This window comes from Squalius cephalus (assembly GCF_949319135.1).
Source record: "Squalius cephalus genome assembly, chromosome: 13".
NCBI lineage: Eukaryota > Metazoa > Chordata > Actinopteri > Cypriniformes > Leuciscidae > Squalius > Squalius cephalus.
Genome location: NC_137134.1, coordinates 18766116 through 18783415, shown reverse-complemented (window position 1 = coordinate 18783415; position 17300 = coordinate 18766116). Strand labels below are relative to the sequence as shown.

Below are 17300 nucleotides of genomic sequence, written 5' to 3'. Positions count from 1 at the left end.
TATTGTATGACCGCCAAGAATCAAGATTAAGACTTTTCTCTTTTGAGTGAGTCTTTCATTAGAAAGATGCTCCACATTAATTCCCAGCAATTACCAATTGGGTCATAATATACTGAATTCACAGAAGAGCTAGATGAGCTGAAATTATGCCAGGGCCAGGCTGTATCAATTCTCATGTAGCCTACTTGACTGGGTTTAAGAGGAAAAATCAAAGCCAGAACCGCCTCCTACTTAACGTGCACTGCCTTAAGCATTACGCATACCCTATCTCTTTTTTACTCACACTTTCCCCTTCTTTCTCAGACACACACCCACACATGCCCGCATACACACTCATGATGGGGCCTCCAGGGGGAAGGCGCAGGCCCGGCTGCCTGGGATAGCAGCCAGTAACACCTGCAACAGATTAGAGCTCCTAATGCTGAGCAATAAATCCCCCACCCTGTCCTGCATCACCATGAACATGAACTGCAAGACTCTATCTATCTATCTATCTATCTATCTATCTATCTATCTATCTATCTATCTATCTATCTATCTATCTATCTATCTATCTATCTATCTATCTATCTATCTATACTGTAAAATGATATGATCAATAAGTTATGACAACACGTTTTTACATTGCTTTAACTATCAAAATAAGTTAAGCATTTTTCAAATGCTATAAAGTTATACAAGATTCAACTTTTTTTTTTTAAAGTCAGTTTAATGTCATTTAAGTTTTAATTAATTAGACTTAAACATCCAAGTTAATTGTGCTTAAAAATGTAAGGCAGCAACTTTTTTACAGTCTTTATCTATCTATCTATCTATCTATCTATCTATCTATCTATCTATCTATCTATCTATCTATCTATCTATCTATCTATCTATCTATCTATCTATCTATCTATCAGGACAGAAGTAGCATGCTTCATAAAATAACTGTTTAGACCTTTAAATAATCAGTTGATTCTATTCACAAAACTGGTTTGAATGATTTGTTCACAAAAACTAGTCCATTCTCAAGTCAACAGTGTGTCTGTCTAATTAGGTACGGATCTTAGTCTGTTCTATATCTCCAAATTATCCAAACATCTTTAAAACAAAATTTAAGAAACAACATAAACACTTAAAAGTTGTATTTCACATTAAATGGCTTAAAAATCCAACTTTTCTACTTTCAAAAAAGACCTCCAGTGTCCCCAAATTACATCTGAATCTAGAAACAGTACCACTGTTGTTCTGGACCCAGATGTCCTGTTCAGTGTGGACAGTGCTAGTCAAGCGGAGGGTAGACGCCGGAGGGGGTGTTTGTAGATGGAAAGGGTGTGTTAGCCCACCCTCTAGCCTCCTAACCCCTTTCTCGCCATGCTTTTCAAATAGCACACAATGGTTGACACCTGTGTCCTTTCAGAGCGGCCACTGTTATTGTTTACACACTCGGCAGAGGGGAGGAAGAGGCCAAAAGAGCTGTGAAACGGGCCAAAACTGCAGCCCTTGACCTCCCTCCTTTTAATTAGGACGCTTCACCCAGACCCAAGAACACATGGGGTGTATGTGAATGTGTCTGTTCATTTCTGCACCAGTAGCAATGAAATTTAAAGGAATAGTTCACTAAATGAATGTCCAATTCATGAAGGAATTGTTCTTATGGCGAATCAGTTGATCCAGTTTTCACAACCATTTAGAAGGATTTGTTCACAAATCAGACTGATGCATTCTTAAAGGAGAACTCCGGTCAATTTTAACATTGAGCTCATTTTTTTGTCAATTTGGAGTGCTGTCAATACAGAGAACAACGACAAAAATCGGTGTTGCCTACACTGTGTTATCCTCTTTTTAAAATTTGCACCCTGTTGACTTCAATGGGGCAATATTTAAACCTGCTTTTAGCCTCTTAACATCCTTGATGTGTCATTACAAGTGCACAGGTCATGTGAGTGATTCCTTCAGAGTGAACACGAGTGAATCTGACTGCAGTAGATGTGAAAGATATGAATAAAAATGATGTTATTTCAGCCAGCGCAAATACCTGTATTTACATCCTGTTTTCGGTTGAAGTCCAAAGTAGTTGATTGTCGAGTTCACGCGCGTGATCATAGGTAACTAAACCTATGCGCGTGAACTCGACAATCGACTACTTTGGACTTCAACCGAAAACAGGATGTAAATACAGGTATTTGCGCTGGCTGAAATAACATCATTTTTATTCATATCTTTCACATCTACTGCAGTCAGATTCACCCGTGTTGACTCTGAAGGAATCACTCACATGGCTGGGCACTTGTAATGACACATCAAGGATGTTAAGAGGCTAAAAGCAGGTTTAAATATTGCCCCATTGAAGTCAACAGGGTGCAAATTTTAAAAAGAGGATAACACGGTGTAGGCAACACCGATTTTTGTCGTTGTTCTCTGTACTGACAGCACTCCAAATTGACAAAAAAAATGAGCTCAATGTTAAAATTGACCGGAGTTCTCCTTTAAGTTTAACTCATGGACAGATAGACAGACAGACAGACAGGTATAGATAGATAGATAGATAGATAGATAGATAGATAGATAGATAGATAGATAGATAGATAGATAGATAGATAGATAGATAGATAGATAGATAGATAGATAGATAGATAGATTTGTAAACATGGAAAGAAGTAGTGATTCCCTATTCATGAAAGAATTGTTCTTATGAGTCAAATCTTTTCAGTGAATCAGTTGATCCAGTTTACACAACCAGTCTGAATGATTCTATCAACTCTCTCCTTATGAATGTGGACAAGCATGGTGATGAGTGACAGAATTCATCTATACTGTACCTTTAAGTCCAGATTTTACTCGTTCAGGGCGTCGTACAGTTTCCGAGGGGTGTTTTTACTTCAATAGATGTGGCGAACAACAAAAGGGCTTATGGGTTTATTTGTTGTTTTTTCCTGCTTGCTATACATGAATAATTTGTACGGTTGTCTGTTGGCTTGGCTTGTATTTGTGGTGATGTATTGATTAAATAATTAGGGGGCATCTGCCGTGGTTCTGAATGTGTTTGCGGGCATTATTTCGACATGACATGTTTTCGCCCTGTATCTGAGCTTAATGAAGTCCAATGCACAATTATGCATCTTTTTGTACCCTAGCCCTTCTCTTTCCCTTCTGTTTTGGGGGGCTCATGGGTGGGGGTTAGATGAATTCTTCTTTCTCTCTCTGTCTCTTTTTCTATATAAAGGAGAGAAATACCAATTAACAAAGGATAAGAAGTGAACCGTAAATACCCTCAACAAGGCCCAGCAAGAACAAGAACTGGCTTTCTCTCTCTATCTCTCTCTCCCCCCCCATCTTCTATTCCCTCCACCTTTCACAAAGGGAAGGCTCGGAGCTTACAAAGTGCCAATTAACACTGAATGTTTGGCCCTTGCGCTTCCCTCCCGGAGCCGCTGACAGCGATGGTGTTTGGGTTAATACCGAAGGCCTGCAAAGAATTATAATTCTCCTCCTTCTCCCCCCTCCCCCATCCCTCCATCTCCTCCCATCCTCAATCCCTTTATTTTGTTTCCAATGGGGTGGTTTTACAGTTCAATGCACGTTCAAAGGGTGATATAAGATGACTTTCCAAAGAATTTCGTTTGGAGCGGTGGAGAGGGGCAGGGTAGGGGTAGGCCATTGCGGTGGGACGATCGGTTAAAGGACAGCAATCGGAAAAAATATTCAGACAGACAACCAAGGCTTCCTTTATAGTGGTGTTTGGCATGCATTTTGGATTTGAACAAAAACCAATCACTAAGGAGTGAATTGCCAAATGTCTGTCCAGTGTTTATCTCCTCAACAAAATTACTGAAAAAGTTTGTTATTGAGGGGTTGGAACCATCAAAGAAAGTGAGACAAAAAAATCATGAAACGGAAGTTGCGATAGTCTTTTCTTCCGTCCGCAAGGCTCGTTCTTCCATACTAGAGCACGAATGCACATGCGCACTCTTTAAAAACGGCACTTTAACAGCAATTCTAACTCCAACCACAGGATGAGAGCTGCCGTTCCAACCACACAACTTTGCGATGCTGTTTGCTAGTGTTCGTTGGAACCATGGTTTCGGAAAACAACGACTCGTTGAACTAAGCTGATAACAACAGAACTTGCGACCATAGTTGACTAACGATGTTTTTGGGAAACACACCTCTGTGTAGTTCCAGTCTCTATGAAGCCCCTCCTTCCGAAAAGCGCAATGTTCTCTGATTGGTCCTCTGGACCAGTATGTTGTGATTGGTCAACCGATTCAAGCGTGTTTCTGAAGTGTCATGTATCCAAGTGAAACGTCTTGTCCATGGGGGATTGAGCGGATGGTTGTGGTTTGCTATTGGTCGATCTCATGTGAGTGACAGGTTGTCCCGCCGTCACACCAGTAAACACGTCATTAGAGAAGAGAATGTCACTGTAAGAGGGAGGGGAAGTTATTTTAATTAATGATTACGAGGGCACATGAATTTAAAGAAATTATGTGCATGGATAAATCATTTATAATAAATACTGCAATATTCCATAAAAAAAAAAAAAAAAAAAAAAAAAAAAAAGGTTTGTCAATTTTGATTCCATGGTGACTTTGAAATTAAAAGAATTCACAATATTTAATTACAACTGTGTAATTGATAGCATTATTTAATGAGCTCAAGTTTTCACAAGTACAGTTTAGAATTTTTTGTTAATTTTGACACATTTAAATTAATATAAGTGGTTGAATATTTTAATTATGTTCTTGTAAACTAAAATGTCATTTTCGTCAATTAAAATTAGATGTTATTTTAGTTATATGACATTATGATATTGACTATATTTGAAGGATATTTTGGTCAACAGACAAAAACACTGACTAAAACAAAAACTGAAAAGTGAGCACCATAGTAACCATACAGCAATGATGGCAAATATGTAAAACACACACGCATACTCAGCAAAATCTCATGCATACCGTAGGCTCCAGTGGGCGTCACCATGCTGGTTTGGGTCATTTCGTGGACCATATGGCAGTGACATGGCTGTTTCTCTTCTATGCCTAGACTCATAAATCAGCAGGTTAAATAAAAGAGAGGGCAAATGGGGTTAAACCCTTGAACATGCCCACGTATCCAGTCAGGACATCCTTCACAGTCAATGTGGGATTAGTTGATCATCAGTGAAGGTCACAGTATAAAAGGAAAATGCGACCTCAAATTAACCTTTTCAAGTCCGAGTCTAAATGCATGACATTTTGCTGATGACAGTGAACTAGAGTCTGTAATTGTGGTGATCATGACCAAAAAAATCACGAAGACAAGGACAATAACTTTAGGTTAAACTTTATCAGGTGAACGTAATGTAGAGCAAAACTGTAAAACAAATTTGGGACATTTCAATGAGTTTCAAAGAATAGTTTTGTATGCTTGTTAATAAAATAAAATAAAAACATTATTTTGATATATTTTACATTGTTGCAGCACCTCTCTTCCCGGTCTCTCAGTGCATTTCCCATACAACCATGTAACTCCCTGATGCATTGTTGAAGAAATCAACTAGCTACGACTGTTCTCTTAAACCGCATTGTCGCAAATTTGTCATTAATCCACATTGGTTAAAGGGGTGGTATAATGCCATTTTCACAAGATGTAAAATAAGTCTTTGATGTCCCCAGAGAAGTTTTAGCTCAAAATATCCCACAGATATTTTTATATAGCATGTTAAAATTGTCACTTTTTGAGGGTGAGTCTGTCCCTTTAAATGCAAATGAGCTGCTGCTCCCGGCACAGAGGGCGGAGCTACAACAGCTTGTGTCCTTTGACCTCACACAGACATGCACTGAAAATGTTTGCCTTTTATGTTCAAACCGTGTCAGACAATGATGGAGAGACTCAAGAAGAAGGGGCAACATGTAGAAGCAACAGGACATTTCTGAATGGTTAGGTGATTAATTTAGGTAGCTTATGTGTAGTTATCTTCTAGTCATTGATTAGCATATTCTGTCATGATAATCTATAAATGCTTTCCCAGGGGCGTGGTTTATTTAAATTTTAGGGTTAGTGATGTCACTAACCCAGGAGGAATGTCGTGTAGTCCCTACCAGCCGTTTGTTGTAGTCCTTAAAAAGCTTTAAAATAAAATATCTCCCTTTGCTTTGAACTTTGAGCGTTGTAACTTTGCAGATGTTGTTTATGCTCAAACAGCAACATTACACACTAACTAAAGTTATAAAAGTGAAATCATAATCAACCACCCCTTTAATTCACACAGGTGGTGGATTAATAACTTTTAATGAATCTGTTTGAGATCGAATAAATGCTAGATGTTTTGCTAAAAATTACAGACATGGCATCTGAGGACTAATTCTCATTTTTCTCTGTTATTTTGCTTTATTTCCAGATTCAATCATAGGCTATTAGGCTTGTTCTTCCATACTGGAGCACGAACACACATGCGCACTCCAGCACGTTAAATCTCTTGACAAACTAAAAGACGTAATGACATTTACATATATTCAGAAAAAAAAAGATATAGATTGTACGAAATGTCAGCTTGCTTATTTTGCTCAAGATAAGGATTTATTAAGTTCACATCATGCAAACAAAAAACTATGGCTGCACCTGAAATTGCATACTTCTCTACTTTTTAAAACGGTGTGACTCGTTGAACTAAGCTGATAATGGGGGAACTTGCGACCATAGTTGGCTAACGATGGTTTCGGGAAATGCACCCCTGTGTAGTTCTCTATGAAGCCCCTCCTTCCGAAAAGAGCAATGTGCTCTGATTGGTCCTCTGGACCACTGTGTTGTGATTGGTCAACCGCTTCGAGTGCGTTTCGGAAATAATAATTATAATTTGTTACATTTATATAGCGCTTTTGTAGGTACTCAAATAGCTTTTTACATATGGAAGGGGGAATCTCCTCAACCACCATCACTACTAACTCACCCAGGCCGTGTCCCATTTTTTTTTTTTTTTTTTTTTTTTTTTTGCATTTGACTTGGGCAGGAATTATTTAAAGGAGGAATATTGTGACCCCTTTCGTTCCTGGAAGAAAACTTGAGGCGTTTCAGGAAGCTTTTAAAGAATCTGCTCAATGAATAAACGTAAACTATCTCAGAAATGTAATTTTAAACTAGTAGCAATTAGTCTTATTCACATATGATGGTTCAGTGCTGGCTTCAAAGAGACAAAATGTGCATTTTTCCCTCCTCATGCTGCATCTGTTTTTGTGCCGTGGTGGAATTTCCCAAGTGTGTGTCGTGTGAAGCGCTGTGTCTGCCTGTCTGGGGCCTAGCTGACCTCTTCAGGAAGGTGAGCAGAAGTTAGAAAGAAGCAGAGAGAAAGACAAAGCAACAGACAGAGAGAGAGAAAGAGAGAGAGAGTTTGGTCGGCAAGTGTTGTTTGATGCAGTGACTCATGAGGCAGTAGAGGGATGATGTGAAGGTCAGGCAGACAAGAGAGAGGAGAGGGAGCTCACAAACACTGTCAAGAACAGGTTTAGGTCAAAGAAAAAATATTTTGCATATAGAATACACACACACATGAGTTTGGAGGGCCTATTTTAAAATGTATTTAATTCCTGTGATGGCAAAGCTGAATTTTCAGCATCATTACCTTCAGAAATAATTATAATATGATGATTTGCTGCTCAAGAAACATTTCTTATTATTATCAATGTTGAAAACAGTTGTGCTGCTTATTTTGTGGAAAGATACATTTTTTTCATGATTGGATGAAAATTAAGTTCAAAAGAACAGAATAGAAATCTTGTGTAACATTATAAATTAGTATAAATTAAACCCAGACAACAAATACTATGATCTATAAAAACTTTAGAAAATGTATATACCATAATATGCAATTGTATACATTTTTGTTGGTCTTTAAAAAAATCGCTGAACACGCCCATAATGATGTCACCAACGGTCGCTTTCGCTCTTATTTGAGTAAATATACATTTACTCACTTTATACATTACTAAAGTTAATAAAGCATCAAAGTATTCTAAATATTTAATAAAATGAATAATTATGCATTGCTTAATCTTCACAAATGACTTAGAGGCAAACATATAGATGGTCGGGTTAAGACGGCGTGTCACCTCACACAGCGCGAGAGCGGACCAATGGAAATGATTAAAGAAAAATATTCAACATCTGGGAGCGATTCCCCCAGAAGACGAATTTCAAAGTGTATGCAAACGACAGCGTAAAAAGCAATTGCACATGATCTACCAATTTGGTATCTTATTCACATCTTGTTCCGTGACTTTTGACCGCATGTATTCATACATTTATGCATGAAGGTGCACGGTGTCACACGCTCACTCACTCACACACACACACACACACACACAGGCACTCAAACCTTTCTTGGGCAACCTGTTGTTTTCCTAAAGATGACTCTGAAATTGTTTAGACTGCACTGCATCCACTGCAATTGCCTTTGGACTTGCACAGTGAGCAGTTGTGAACTGATTTAAGGGTAAAAATGGTTAAGGTTTTTACAAAAAAATTTTTTTTTTTTTTTTTTGATAGATAGCCTATCTCTGAGTAAGCATTTCAAAATTATAGCCACACACGACTTAAACATATAGGCTACGTTTTAACATGAAACTGTCATTTAAAAAAAGCATACTGACCTTTTAAGGCTGATATTTCCTCGAATATCCACTTTATTAATCGCTGACAGGATTGGCATTTTAAGCTCGCCCCCTACTGACGAGAATAACAAAACATTAAAAAGCGTTTCCATCCTTGCCGAGTTCACTTGTTAAAAAGTATAGTTAACCCTAAATATTAAGATATTTTGAAAAATATCTCAGTATAAGATAGCAGTCAATGTTATTTGGTTGCTAATGTTCTTTAAAAAATCTTCTTTTATGTTTCACAGAGCAAAGGAAATCACATGAGGGTGAGTCAATAATGGCAGACCATCACTATAAAAGGATGATGATGTAAACAAAGTTTTATGATTTATGGAACAGTTTTTTAAAGGGAAAATATTACAACGGGGTACTTTTTTGATAATATTTTGGTTAAATAAAATCTTTAAAAAAGTTAAAGACTAAGTTTTTAAAATAAAGGAGCTTTTGTGGATTTGAAAGTTTCCATGGATGTCAAAGGTTCTTTATGGAACCATCAATGCTAATACACAACCTTTATTTTTAAGAGTGCATGCATACAGCAAGAATGATCAGTGATAAGAGGACCCTAAAGTACTGCAAATAACCATTGCCGAAAATTGCAATTTTTGTAAAAACGTAAATGATCAGATCGCCAGCTTGTTTGCAGATGACATGGCACGTATATCCTCCATCTCAGCTGTGGCTTTGATGGCGGCACAGTAGCAGGGTAATCTCTCTGCACAGTAGCTACTGTTCCCCTCCATCCACCCCTCTCTATGCCCCAAGCTCCCCCAGCCCTGGTCTCCCCTTCACAGCTTGCTGTGACCCATCTTGCACCTCCCGGAGTCCACAACAGACGCTTGGTGTGTGAAGAGGGTCAGGAGTTCAGTGCACGACTCTAGCCGCCCCCCCTCTCTCTGTGCAGTGAGCGCTCACGAGGTTTATAATTGTCTGCTGCTGGCATCCTGGGCAGGTTCAAGCGCAGTGCAGTGTCACTGATTAGATGCAACTAATTGACAGGGCCTTGTTTTTACTCTCCTTTTCCCAGCTATAGCTCCCTTTCCGACAGACATACACACACCTCCCTCTCTTCAATGTGCCCTTTTTATTCATTCTTTCTTCCTGGCATTAAAACGCTCGGAGCTGCTGAACTATCAAATATACGTTTTTATCTTTTATTGTTTACCCAAATTTTTGTAATTTATATATTTTATATATATTAATTATATGTAATTTATTATATATATATATATATATATATATATATATATATATATATATATATATATATATATGATTAATCTCATCCAAAATAAAAGTTTGTTTACAAAATATATGTGTGTACTGTGTATAATTATTTTGTGTATATAAATACACACATATGCATGTATATATTTAAGAAAAATGTCATTTATATATAAAATATTTATATATAATATAAATTATGTATAAATACTGTATATATACAGTATATACATGCAAATATTTCTCAAATATATGCATGCATGTGTATTTATAAATACAAAATAATTATACACAGTACACACATATATATATTATGTAAACAAACTTTTATTTCGGATGCGATTTTATATATATATAAATCGCATCCGAAATAAAAGTTTCTTTACATAATTCCATACATATATATATACATTTATATATTGTATATATTGACCATTCTATATTTATATATAATATAGGCCTATAAATTATTTGTCAAAAAAATAGTTAAGAAATTATTTTGGATTTGTAGCAATTAATTCAACTTCCTGTCATTCCAGTTTAACTTGCTATGAACTTGGCCAATTAATTTCAAATTCCAACATCTCTGAGTAAAATCTGGGTATTATTGGGTTAATTGATGTCAACATTTAAGAGTAAATATGAGCCACATGAGCACCAATGCTGTGTTAACCCCTGGCTCTAATATATATGACAATAACAATTAGTTTAAAGTAAATCTTTGTTTAAAAAAAAAAAAAAAGTATACAAGTGTTTGGGAATTTTATTTTAAAATGTTAATTTTAAAAAAGACTATTTATGGAAAGTAAAGTATTAGTGGCTTACAGCTTCATAATATATACAGTACTGTGCAAAAGTCTCAGGCACGTTAGTATTTTCACACACACAAAAAATGGTTTTAACCCAGTTATTTATATATTTTGCTGTAGTGTGTCAGTAGGAAATATCAGTTCACATTTCCAAACATTCCTTTTGCCATTGATTATAATAATCCAGTGAGATTTTTGTATGCACAAGGAATCTGACAACAGCCGGTATGATGCACACTGAGATCTCATCTTACCATCATTAAGTCTGTCTGGGATTACATGAAGAAACAGAAAAAAACTGAGACTAAGGGTGTATTCACACCTGCCTCATTTGGTTCGATTGAATCGAACTCTAGTTCGTTTCCCCCCTTGGTGCGGACCTTTTGGGCAGGTGTGAATACAGCAATCGAACTCGGGTGCGGACCAAACAATCGAACCGAGACCCAGCTGAAGAGGTGGTCTCGGTACGGTTCCAAACGAACTCTGGTACGGTTCGTTTATGGTGTGAACATGAACCGACCCAATTGCAGAAAACTGCGCCTTTTATTTGACTGCTCTTATGAGGATACGGACATTTTGGCATAATGGTGTCTAAAGCGAGCGAGCGAGCGAGCAAGAGCGCGCGCACGGCAGAGAGAGAGGGAGCGAGAGACCTTGCGTGCGTGTGCCAGCTAGTGTGCCTCACGAAGCGCATGTAAGGAATCAAGCAATCAATTGTCGGTGCGGGCGGGCTTTTATCTATACCATATAGTTTCTTCATATTGCGTTTGTAGAGAATAACACCAAATCAGTAAAATAACAAATATTACATTACGAAATATCTCCATGCTGAGCCTGTTTGTGCACTTCCTGCTTTTCCCTGCTTGAGAATTCCTGTCCAATGAATGGACGACCTTAGCACACGTGTGGTTTTGTTTACACATTTTGGTTCACTTGTAAAAAGAACAGTGTGAAAGCGAACCGTACCAAACAAAAAAAATCAACATCCTATTTGGTCCGGACCAAAGCAAGTGAACTATCGGACTTTCCTGGTGTGAATACACCCTAAATCTAGAAGAACTCTGGCTTGAAGAAACCTTCCTGTAAAGCTACCTGAAAAACTAACCATTTTTATCCTGTCATCTACCTAACCGAATCAGGAAATGAAGGAACGCCTTGGTTCAATTCTAATCCATAGGCAACGTGTCATTAGTGTCTTGCTAAAACCTAAAAAAAAGTGTGTGCGCTGCAAAAAACGAGAGCAGTAAGTGTAAAAATACAAGAGAGGGAGAAGTGCAACAGCAGTAGAGCAGATGTGGCTGGAATGCAGCCAAATTCAACCTCTCTGTAGTCCATAACCCTCATCTCAGGAGAACGCTGAGGAGACAATAAGAGCGAAGGAAAGGATCAGAGAAGAAGTCTTTCATCTTCTTCCATCCTCGTTCCGTCACCCGAGCATGTCCCGATGAACTCGGTGTTGATAAAAGTCACATATTTCTTAGAGCAACCTTATTCTCTGACAAAACCGTCGCTGTTGTGTCCTCGGCTTGCGGCGTGACCTAGTTTTCAAGCAAACAGATGGTTTGGACTGATTACTAAATCAATAAATTAACCAAAGAATGAGTTTCCACATTTTATCCTCTCAGATGAATGGAGACGGCAAAGAGATGAGAAAATTGGGTAGCTGCCACCATCCGATGTTCTGATGTGGACTTTCTCAGGCGAGTGTTTGGTCTTTGGAGAGCGGCTATGAACATCCGTCTGCAGATGGCCAACACATTGCATTCCAGACAGGCCCTTCTGTCTGGACTGGACTAGGAATGGTGCAATTCCGGCTTCATGGCTCTCCAGGGCCACATGGAACTGTGTCTTTCTCTCAAGCAACACCCGTAAGATCTTGTGTGCGTCTCAGTGCAGTTTTTCCATCCGCACTGGAACAGGTCCGTGGACATCAGGTTGCACCTTCTTGGTGTGTGTGAGCGTGGACTTCATCATACTGCCTAGAAACCAATTGTTTATAGTCTGATTATTCAAAGTTTAAAGGCTGCTGAAAACATAGTCACATGGTCATAAAGTATTGTAACATAAAATCGTTCTTGGCAAAGTTGTGGTTTTGCATGTACTTGTTGAAAGACATGGTGATGGCTGGCAGATGACCTCACTGTATAAGGCTCAGCTGTAGAGATTTAGACTAACCAAAATATGACCTTTATGGACATGCAGTCTCAAACCCTTTACCAGCCACTATCCAGAGCTGTGACATCAAAGATGGAGAAAAGATAATCCATTTCACACTACAAAAAAGAATCAGACTCTGTATTACAGAAACTTAAAGCTACACTGTGTAACTTTTTTTAGTTGATTCTTAGCAAAAAACACTTAGTTCTTTCAAAAATATATGTGCTCATTAATGTATATTTACTTCTTTCAAGTAATAAAGTATTCTCTTAAGTTTATAATCTGCCATTGAAAGTACATACGGGTGAGGGGTTCGAATGCCGGTCGCCATGTTGCCCCTCCATCTTGAAACTACATTAGCCAAAGAGGGACATGCCTGTAAATTCAAGCTTCGCCTTTTGCGTTTTTCACTCAGTGACAACGTGACGAATGCGAGGGGGAGATTACTCGCGAGCTCGCGAGTGCCAGCAGATTTGAAAGATAGTGTGTGTGTGTGTGTGTGTGTGTGTGTGTGTGTGTGTGTGTGTACTCACATTTGAAAGAGAGAATTAAAACGTCACCGCGACAGACAAATCAGCAAGACCATAGTCAATATTGGAGTAACTTTTCCCAGATGGAAAGAGCTCATGAGGAGAAAAGATTTTAAAACGGACGCCGAGGTTGCCTGCTTTCTTCTCGACAGGTAATTCAGCCTGTTGTAATTCATTTGTGTAAATTCGAAGTTTTATTATTATTATTATTTATTCGAAGCTTGTCTAACCATAGCATGGTTGTGCATAACGCCAGAACGACCTCTAGTATAACTTCATCCTTGCGTCAATGGTGAAAAAGTATTGTTTACCTTGTAACATAAATCTGTGCTGCGACGGATCACAGGTGATGAATAGTTTTAAAGGCGCAATTTTTTAAGCTATATATAAAAAAGGACACTGTAAATTTTAGTTATTTTTAATTGCTTTTACTTTGTACACATTGTAACGTTAGCCTAATCTGATTATGCTGGGATAGCCGATTCCAAGGGTGACGTTTACCTCCTGACATCTGTCCTGTACTTTTATTCATTTTAGACGTATTGTTTATTATTGTCATGGACGAAGTCGATAACTGGAAGCCATGTTAATCTTGGAATAATACGGCCACCGTAGGAGTGAAAACGCCCTCGGAATTGAGAGGAACAGAAACTAATATTCACTGGGTAGTCATATACAATTTCACCGCTAGATGGGGGTAAAAATCACACAGTGTAGCTTTAATATCTTAAGTCTAAAGTTAAGATCTGCAGTTAGTTTAGGATTTTTCACAAATTCGTATTACATTAATAAATGTAATGCCATTCTCAGACAGGGCAATGTTTTTGTGACTGGCTTTCAAATAGTTTTGAAGTTAGGACACAACTGGGGTTGTTAAGACAGTTTTTAGGATTTTTTTGTGGAGTTAGGATGCTTCTGTAATACCCTTTTCCCATCTGCATTTAAGATAAGATTATGCACTTAAAGGGTTAGTTCACCCAAAAATGAAAATTCTGTCAGTAATTACTCACCCTCATGTTGTTCCAACCGCGTAAGACCTTCGTTCATCTTCGGAACACAAATTAAGATATTTTTGATGAAATCTGAGTGCTGGATCACTTCTCCATAGGCTGCTATAGGTGGCCGAAACTTGCTGGCCCAGAAAAGTTATTAAAGAGATTGTTAATATAGTCCAAGTGACTACAGTGGTTCAATCTTAAGTTTATAAAGCGACGAGAATACTTTTTGTGCCCAAAAACAAACAAAAATAACGACTTTATTCCACTATTCATTTCCTTCTCTCTGGACCTCTAGTTGGTTCACGTAGTGTTTTTGCGCAGCGCGTCTGTGTTACACGTCACCACGTATGCTCACTATTGGTCGACGCTGGTCATGTGTGTGATGCGTGATGACGTATAACACAGACGCGCAGCGCAAAAACACTACGTGAACCAACTAGAGGCCCAGAGAGAAGGAAATTAATAGTGGAATAAAGTCGTTATTTTTGTTTGTTTTTGCGCACAAAAAGTATTCTCGTCGCTTGATAAACTTAAGATTGAGCCACTGTAGTCACTTGGACTATATTAACGATCTCTTTAATAACTTTTCTGGGCCAGCAAGTTTCGGCCACCTAGCAGCCTATGGAGAAGTGATCCAGCTCTCAGATTTCATCAAAAATATCTTAATTTGTGTTCCGAAGATGAACGAAGGTCTTACGTGGTTGGAACAACATGAGGGTGAGTAATTACTGACAGAATTTTCATTTTTGGGTGAACTAACCCTTTAAGAAATGTCATTTTGTAATAGCTTTTGTCCTAAATTAGGTCCTAACTGAAATTGCCATGGTTACCAAACAGATAAGATATGTAATGTGCCCCCTGGTAAACATCTTCTGTGATATACGTCTCATCTTGTTCTGCTCTTTTTCCTGTTGTGGCAAAAAGCGTTGCATTATGGCACTTCTAGATAGATAGATAGATAGATAGATAGATAGATAGATAGATAGATAGATAGATAGAAGTGACACAGATGGACAGATAGGGCTTTAACCAACATAGATTAGCTCAGGCTAGCATGGAAATTCATGCAGTGTTAACCTGGCCTGTACATCAGGCAGCACAATGGCTGATAATGGCCCTTTAATTTGTCACTGGACATATATTGGATTTTTGCCATGTATACGCTGAGAACTTTGGCCTTTCACAGTATTTCAGCCAGTTTACATGAAAAGACACTGGGAATTTGAGATTTACCAGTCAGAGTTACAATTTGCTCAATTCGTTCCAGATTATATTCCTGTTGAAACTGCCTCATCTCAGTCCAAATGCTCTGACGATGAGACCATTTGAAGAAAAAGAGCTCATTATTACATGTGCCGAATTCTTTCAGACAGTTTGTTGAGATGGAGATGGTTCCAAGTAGCATCTGCACGGCTCAAACGGACCAGATGTGTCTTTGGCACCACGGCCAAGTCTTTAAGCAGCAGCGGACCGTGCCTGCTGCCTCCCTAGGGTGCCTGGAATAAAAGCACAACTGTTAACAGGTAGCCCCCACCATTCCTCACGCCCCTTATAGACTGCACATAGGAACAGGCAGAATTGTTGAGGTCTGCTGAAACAAACAAAGAAGCAGATGAGAAAAACCGCCAACTTCTTGTCAAGGAGACTCACTCAAAACTATTCTAGACTTAGGCCCCCTCCAGCTTCATCCAAGCTCGGCCCCCTAAACTTCGACAAAGGCACGACAGAAAGTTATTTTCATAACCTCTTTTAAACGCAAATAAAACTCACGGGGAAAAGGATTTGGGCCAAATTTGTCTTTTACACTGACGGAGATCGCCAAAGGGGATCGTCGGGATTGGAATGTTTGACTCCCATCCTCCCAAAGATCAAGGGGGGTCTTAAGCTACTCAACCAGAACTGTAAGGATTATTGGCTTTTTACAAGGAGGCCACTTGTGTTATCCGAAAGACTGAGCTTGTTAGCTTCCTTGTCTGCTCTCAAGTCCAAAAAGCCATGCTTTCCAAGCGTTCCAAGATCACTGAGGTCAATGACGTGATGCTTTCCCCCCTCTATGTATTCATTTACTAAAAATGCATTGAAAATAATCATATAAACGAAAACTCGAATGCATCTATGATTAGCATGCATTCATATTTATGTTTAATTTTTTGTGTGATTTAATTAAAATGTCATATGCCGGACTTTTCCAATCATTTAGTCTGCTTAAACCCCTCCATAATTGACTGCAAATTTGCATTAATTTTTGAGTGCAACGCCCACATTTCGAAAGTATCCGCCCCCTACATTTTCCACATCCAAAATCACATACTCTCTTAAGTAGGTACTTATTTTGATTAATTAATTACTTTTGCGACCGCTAAAAAAGTATGGTCTATATTGAATGTGTGTAGTATGAACGCACTACATTTGCCATGTTGTCATTATCATGTGACCTACCAGCGTCAGTTGCGCCTCTTCACTGCCATTCATAAATCCTCTCCCGTGGCCTCACGGGATAGTAAAGATTTTCTTCTTTTTCTTTATCATGGACACTCCTATACATCATTGACCCACAAAACATAAATCAACATACAAACTACAAACCAACTGGAAGAAACACTTTCTTTTCTTGGGAGAATTAGCATCGCTAGGCGTTAATTAGCAATCTTGTTGCCTTTCAAACACATTCCAGTTTGAGAACAAAAAGTGTGATGAAATCCAAGAGGTGAGAGGAAGCTATAGGTTTCGTGTTGAAAGAACACAAGTCATCATTCAACTGCCCATGTTTTCAAACAACAGCCCTTTGAAAAACACACTAGAAGATACTGAAAGACATGCCATACCATTCCAACACCAAACAGCGCTTTAGACTCGCCACCTTGGCTGCTGGCGGTCGGCTTTTATCGTCTATACATACCTGCTGATGCAGAACATGTATTTTATAGCTCAAAAGGAGATGTCACAGCAGCTTAAAAACAGAAAAAGCTA

At 38.5% G+C, this 17300-nt stretch overlaps 1 long non-coding RNA gene across 1 annotated transcript; it reads right to left on the bottom strand.

Moving 5' to 3' along the window:
• Positions 1-10582: 10582 nt before the first annotated feature.
• LOC307170458 lies at positions 10583-16989 on the bottom strand. The gene is made up of 4 exons (XR_013823394.1): positions 16770-16989; positions 15564-15826; positions 11689-12624; positions 10583-10949 (listed from the first exon to the last, which is right to left on the bottom strand). It is a non-coding gene; the product is annotated as an uncharacterized lncRNA (long non-coding RNA).
• Between the last annotated feature and the right edge of the window lie 311 nt (positions 16990-17300).